At 34.5% G+C, this 5170-nt stretch overlaps 2 long non-coding RNA genes across 6 annotated transcripts; both read left to right on the forward strand.

The window, feature by feature from the left end:
* The first annotated feature begins 607 nt into the window (after positions 1-607).
* Positions 608-2789, forward strand: LOC109193078. 5 transcript variants are annotated; one of them, XR_002056200.1, is made up of 5 exons: positions 608-1122; positions 1456-1596; positions 1964-2038; positions 2200-2359; positions 2529-2718. It is a non-coding gene; the product is annotated as an uncharacterized LOC109193078 (long non-coding RNA). The 5 variants fall into 5 exon arrangements; XR_002056197.1 differs by lacking the exons at positions 608-1122; positions 1456-1596 and adding an exon at positions 1672-1715 and having other exon boundaries at positions 2529-2607; positions 2701-2789; XR_002056199.1 differs by lacking the exon at positions 608-1122 and having other exon boundaries at positions 1250-1596.
* A 1271-nt stretch (positions 2790-4060) lies between these two features.
* On the forward strand, positions 4061-4983 carry LOC109193079. Its single transcript, XR_002056201.1, has 5 exons — positions 4061-4120; positions 4249-4327; positions 4502-4574; positions 4655-4762; positions 4832-4983. It is a non-coding gene; the product is annotated as an uncharacterized LOC109193079 (long non-coding RNA).
* Positions 4984-5170: the final 187 nt, after the last annotated feature.

Consider the following 5170-nt stretch of genomic DNA (forward strand, 5'->3'; position numbering starts at 1 on the left):
ATTTCTCTCATTCCATTGCTGAATTAGAATGGGTCATGAAATACAATTTGGTGGAATTGCAATTCCCTCCAACCAAAACATTGTAATTGGTATGACCAAAAATTATGGTGGAATTGCAATGCAGTTCATGTCTACCAAACAATCCATTATTGTTTGGTTCAATTAAAAAAAAAAAAAACTTAAAAAAGAGACTATGAGTCAGCACTCTGCAGTAGTTCAAATGCTTATTATTTGGTATAGTGTGATCCGGCCGAACTAAATAATCTATGAACATAACAACTTATTAATCTTGTTGGGTTATGGGTCAGACATGATTTATATTTGTGTGTGTATATATTTTTTTGACCCAAAATATTCCTATTATAATAAATAAATAAATGAAAGACATTGGAAAAAAAAGGGAATTATGTTTTAGAAGAAAAATTAGGCTATTAGAAATTTAAAAATAAATAAATTTTAAATTCCCTGAACGGGGAGGGAGTTAGTCCATTTATCTTATTTTAATTTTAAAAAAACTTTAAAAAAAAAACTTGATTTATGTCTTTGCGAAAATAACACAGATAAAAATATTAAAATAAAATACTGACCGACTTTATTTATTTTTAAGATTTCAATTTTTAAATAGCACAATTTTTTTTTTTTGCCGTTGTAATTTTTTTGCCGTTGGAGTTTATGGTTTCCTATTTCTAAAGCAGTTGGTTTCAATTTCTTTGTTGTTTTTTCGGCGTTCTCTCCGGCTCAAGCACTCTCTCCCAGTCTCCGTACTCAAAGAAAAAAACACTCTCTCGCAGTCTCCTGCGGTCAATCCCCCTTCCGCCGGAAACGGTCACCAGACGTCGAATTTCAGGTTAATGCCGGCAAAATTTGTTTGCCCTTGGATTTCCTATTTCCAAGCAGTTTAAATTTCCTATTTCTTTGTTTTTTCGGTGTTCACTCTCACCCCTCAAAATTCTCTCCGTCTCGAACACTCTATACCGCGCCAATCCGCCTTCCGCCGGAAACGGGGACCGGTGGACGTCGAATTTCAGGTTAATGCCGGCCCCTAAAGTAGGATTTGGAGGGTAAAAAAGTTGCAGCCATGAAGCTATGATTGGGGAGGCAAAGTCACTGATTTATTCCATTGTAAGTTGCTCTCTCTTGTGTGGTTATCTTTCTGAGACATATGAATGCGTTTGTGGAAAAAAAAAGATCAAAAAAGAGAAGGGAAAAGGTAAAGTAGACTCATTAAAAGATAAGGCCAAAACTACAGTGTAAAGAAAGAAATTACCCACCTTCTGATGGGTAAAATAATTGATGAATTGGCCCAAGAGATTGGCTATACACTGTTCCTGGGCATGATTAACTTCTTCTCTATTTGTATTCTGTTACAAATTTATTTTATTTTGTCATAATACTTCGTAACAGGTTATATGGCACTTTTACAGTTTTACTAACATGATAGTTCAAGTATTATAGGTTTGTTCTCGATCACTTCTTGTCACAGTGGTTTAATATCATGGCAAGGAGGTTCAACACTGTTAGTGTAAGATGTTAGATCTGCCATCATTCAAGCATTGTCTGGAATAAGGAAAGGTTGAGAAGGATTGGGGTAAGTAGGTAAATTTTGTGGTTTCTTATCTCCCTTCATAATTTATTATTTTCCTGTGTTTATTTCTTCATTCTAGTTGATTCATTGTCTGGAATAAGGAAAGGTTGAGAAGGATTGGGGTAAGTAGGTAAATTTTGTGGTTTCTTATCTCCCTTCATAATTTATTATTTTCCTGTGTTTATTTCTTCATTCTAGTTGATTGTATATTTGTATATGATGTTATGCTTTGTATAAATATGTCCCTATGAGATTGTATAATTTGTTCTAGTTTTACTGGTGATTTTTGGAGATTGACAGCAAGATTTTTTTACTCTGGTGACAGTAAAGGTTTAAGCAGAAACAGTACAGTTTATTTATTTATTTAAATTTTCACAGTGTAAGATGTTAGATCTGCCATCATTCAAGCATTGTCTGGAATAAGGAAAGGTTGAGAAGGATTGGGGTAAGCAGGTAAATTTTGTGGTTTCTTATCTCCCTTCATAATTTATTATTTTCCTGTGTTTATTTCTTCATTCTAGTTGATTGTATATTTGTATATGATGTTATGCTTTGTATAAATATGTCCCTATGAGATTGTATAATTTGTTCTAGTTTTACTGGTGTTTTTGCAGATTGACAGCAAGATTTTTTGACTCTGGTGACAGTAAAAGTTTAAGCAGAAACAGTACAGGTTATTTATTTATTTAAATTTTTAGTTTTCATTTATCTAACATTGTACTAACTAGAACAGAGTATCCCTAGCTCGTGGTTGAGAAGGATTGGAGTAAGCAGGTAAATGTTGTGGTTTCTTATCCCTCTTTATAAGTTATTATTTTTTCTGCGTTTGTTTTGTTTTGGGCTGGGAAAGAAGGGGCAGTGGAATAGGTTTAAATACGTGTTCTCTTAAATCCAGTTGATTGTGTATTTGTATAATGATGTTATGCTTTATATAATTGATCAGGTTGTATTAAAGGCTAAGTGGAAGGTGGAAAATAAAGAACTTGAAGAATTGAACAGTGAAACTAATAGGAAATTAACAGGTAAATGACCTTCTCTTATTGGTGCTCTTTGATTAATGAATTTGAACTTCTCTTCGGTAGGATCATGGCAGTAATCTTTGATGTTTATTGCAGAGTGCCAGATTCTTTGTTCGGTTGCTCTATTAATTACCATTGGTTGTAATTGAAAATGAAAATCAACTTGAGCATTCCAGACAATGGAATTTAAGGTTAATGCCGGCACCCTAAAGTAGGATTTGGAGGGTAAAATTGTTGCAGCCATGAATCTATGATTGGGGGAGACAGAGTCACTAGTTTGTTCCATTTTGTGAGTTGCTCTCTCTTGTGTGGTTATCTTTTAATTCAGTACACTGTAATTTTTTTTTTCCCCGTTTCAGAGACGAATGAGTGCATTTGCTGAAAATAAAGCTCAACAAAGAGGAAACGTGAAAGGCAAAGTGGACTCATGAAGAGATAAAGCAATAAACTACAATGTAAAGAAAGAAATTACCCACCTTCTGACTGGTAAAGTTATTGATTAATTGGCCCAAGAGAATTGCCTATACACTGTTCCTCTTCATGATTAACTTCTCTATTTTTATTCTCTTACAAATTTATTTATTTTTTCATAATACTTCGTGATGGGGGTTATAGTGCATTGTGCACTTTTTCTAACCTGAAAATTCAAGTATTGTAGGTCTGTTCTCGATCACTTCTTGTCACAGAGGTTTAATATCTAGACAAGGAGGTTGAACGTTGTTAGTGTAAGAAGTTAGATCGGCCATCATTCAACCAACCATCACATTAGGAAACAGCACTAAACTGTACTGACCAACTACAACAGAGAATCCCTAGCTTGAGGTCGAGAAGGATTGGGGTAAGCAGTTAAATGTTGTGGTTTCTTATCCTGCTTTATAGGCTATTATTTTTCTGTGTTTGTTTTGTTTTGGGCTGGGAAAGAAGGGGCAGTGGAATAGGTCACTTAAATAGGTGTTTTCTTAAATCCAGTTGATTGCATATTTGTATATGATATTCTGCTTTATATAATTGATCAGGTTGTATTATAAAGGCTAAAGTTGGATTTTGAGGGTAAAAATGTTGCAGCCATGAAGCTATCTATGGTTGAGGGAGGCAGAGTAACTGGTTTGTTCCATTGTGAGTTGCTCTATCGTGTGGTTAAGTGAAAGATAAAGTGGACTCATTGAAAGATGAAGCCATAAACTGCAGTGTAAATAAAGAACTTACCCACCTTCTGACAGGTAAAATAATTGATTAATTGCCCCAATAGAATGCCTATACACTGTTCCTCATCATGATTAGTTTCTTCTATATTTGTATTCTCTTAATACTCCGTGATGGGGTTATAGTGCACTTTACAGTTTTACTAACCTGAAAATTCAAGTATTGTGTAGGTCTGTTCTCGATCACTCTTTTCACAGAGGTTTAATATCTACATGAAGGTTGAACACTGTTAGTGTAAGAAATTAGATCTGCCATCAACCATCACAGTGGCAACCACCACGTAACAGGGCTTACCTGGGCACCTAACCACAAGGTATCACATTGGCTTTTTAAATGCTTTTGAACATGTTGCTCCGCACTCTTCCAATATAAATAGAATACTCCATTAGCTTTATTAGGGATTTCAATTTCATTTATCTAACAATTTACCGACTAGAACAGAGTAAATCCCTAGCTCGAAGATATTGACATCAAGCATTGTTTGGAATAAGGAAGGGTTGAGAAGGATTGGAGTAAGCAGGTAAATTTTTCGGTTTCTTATCTCCCTTTATAAGTTATTGTTTTTTCTGTGTTTGTTTTAGTTTTGGACCGGGAAGAAGTGGTAGTGGAATTGGTCACTTAAGAGGTGTTTTGTTCAATCCAATTGATTGTGTATTTGTATATGATGTTATGCTTTACATACATTATTGATCAGGTTGAGGTGAAGGTTTAAGTGGTAGGTAAAAATAGAGAGCTTGAGGAACTACAAACTGATAAGAATATAACAGGTAAATGAACTTCTCTCATTAATTCTCTATGATTAATGGTTATTGAAAATAAAAATCAACTTGAACATTCCAGACAATAGAATTTCAGGTTAATGCCGCGGCACCCTAAAGTAGGATTTGGAGGGTAAAAATGTTGCAGCCATGAATCTATGATTGGGGGAGACAGAGTCACTAGTTTGTTCCATTTTGTGAGTTGCTCTCTCTTGTGTGGTTATCTTTTAATTGAGTACACTGTAATTTTTTTTTCCCCATTTCAGAGACTAATGAGAATGCATTTGCTGAAAATAAAGCTCAACAAAGAGGAAACGTGAAAGGCAAAGTGGACTCATGAAGAGATAAAGCGATAAACTACAATGTAAAGAAAGAAATTACCCACCTTCTGACTGGTAAAGTTATTGATTAATTGGCCCAAGAGAATTGCCTATACACTGTTCCTCTTCATGAATAACTTCTCTATTTTTATTCTCTTACAAATTTATTTATTTTGTCATAATACTTCGTGATGGGGGTTATAGTGCATTGTGCACTTTTTCTAACCTGAAAATTCAAGTATTGTAGGTCTGTTCTCTCACTTCTTGTCACAGAGGTTTAATATC

This window comes from Ipomoea nil, unplaced genomic scaffold (genome assembly GCF_001879475.1).
Source record: "Ipomoea nil cultivar Tokyo-kokei standard unplaced genomic scaffold, Asagao_1.1 scaffold1834, whole genome shotgun sequence".
Lineage (NCBI taxonomy): Eukaryota > Viridiplantae > Streptophyta > Magnoliopsida > Solanales > Convolvulaceae > Ipomoea > Ipomoea nil.